This window comes from Globicephala melas, chromosome 10 (genome assembly GCF_963455315.2).
Source record: "Globicephala melas chromosome 10, mGloMel1.2, whole genome shotgun sequence".
Lineage (NCBI taxonomy): Eukaryota > Metazoa > Chordata > Mammalia > Artiodactyla > Delphinidae > Globicephala > Globicephala melas.
The window spans coordinates 67,295,270-67,296,897 of NC_083323.1; the positions used below are offsets into that span (position 1 = coordinate 67,295,270).

The following is a 1,628-nucleotide window of genomic DNA, read 5'->3' on the forward strand; positions in this document are numbered from 1 at the left end:
CTTCATGAAATTTCTGAAAGGGTTTCAGGTACCCCCAGGAGTCCTCAGACCATACTTTGAGAACCACTGCAGTAAACTATACTGTTTCTCAGTTAGAGACTATATGGCTATTGAATCAGTATTAGACCAAGATATTTTAAACAGGGACTTCGCTGGTGGTCCAGTGGTTAAGACTTAGCACTTCCAATGCAGGGGGCACAGGTTCAATCCCTAGTCAGGGAACTAAGATCCCACATGGCGTATGCGCTGCCAAAAAAAAAAAAAAAAGACATTTTAAACCAATTGCAAAGGGTGGTAGTAGGGAAGGAAACTTGAATTCTCCCATTAACTCAATTTTAAATATCAATTTTCAATTTAAGTTCAAAAATTGCTCTGAGCCAGCCAAGATTACATATTAGGTTTTTTTAAGTTTACTTTTCCAAACTAAGAAGAGAAAGCAACATGTCATACAGAAAGTTCACATTTGTACAGTGTCTTTACAGTTTACAAAGACTCTTTCTGTATCCACCTGATGCCGTTTAATCCTTAGAAGCTACTTGATAGAGGAGGAAAGCTTGGAGCAGAGAGGCAACTTTCCCAAGATTGCCATCAGTAAGCAGGCTTCCTCGTGACCAAGCGATGTGCTCACAGGACAATTCTGCTCTGTCTCTAATGAACAAACATCTCTCTTGCAAAAGCTGGCTTTCCAACCTGGGAAGAGGGGATTCTTTATTTATGTTCACTTTTTTCACATCTATACAACAGACAGCATCTGTTCTAGAATCCACCTGGATTTCATTTGACACAGAATATCAATACGATATGGCTGCAGGAATAGCAAACTGGAAAGACAAAGCATAAAGGACACGGGTCTATCTAATTTATAATTAAGGAACAAGAGGGCAAGTCATTAAATGAATAACAGAACAGCTGAGCTTGATGGAAGAATTCTTTTTTTCTAGTGCACATACTTTTGGAATTCCCACTATCTGTTGTCCAACAGACACACCTGCCATGTTCTGAGCCAGCAGGAGAAGCAGTGGAAGTGAAAAGCATGGTCACAGACTCCCCATGCAATGGTGCACTCTTCAGAAGTAGCAGATGCCTGGTTAGCTCAGCATCCTATGGAAAGATCCATAATGTGGTTCCTGCAGATGGCACAGTTATGAGCCACAATATCCCAGGCCCAGAGGGCTACTGCATTTCATTTTTTCACTTCAGTGTGCTGCTTTCCCATGCTGTTGTTGGTGCCACTTGGGATATCCATCACTACTGCCATTTTGGAAACATACCCCCTGTGGTCCTCACTGCCTGTTCTTGTACAACCATGAGCAAAAATGGCTTTACATTTTTAAATTACCTTTAAAAATAAGAATAAGAATATTCCACAACATTCAAAATTATATATATATAATTATATAAAATTTAATTTGCAATGTAAAGTTTTATTGGAACACATTCACATTCATTTCTATATTGTTTCTGGCCGCTTTCACATTAAGTGGCAGGGTTGAATAGCTACAGCAGAGACCATGTGTGGTGCCCTCACTGCTGCCCCCTGCTGACTCAGTGCATTCTACATTGCAATGATGCAGTTATAACTTGACCACATTTTGACTGCCATCCGTATCACTGTACTGTAACATTTT

The 1,628-nt window shown here is 40.0% G+C and overlaps 1 pseudogene; it reads right to left on the minus strand.

The window, feature by feature from the left end:
- Positions 1-937: 937 nt before the first annotated feature.
- Positions 938-1,267, minus strand: LOC115841258 (E3 ubiquitin-protein ligase RBX1 pseudogene; annotated as a pseudogene).
- Positions 1,268-1,628: the final 361 nt, after the last annotated feature.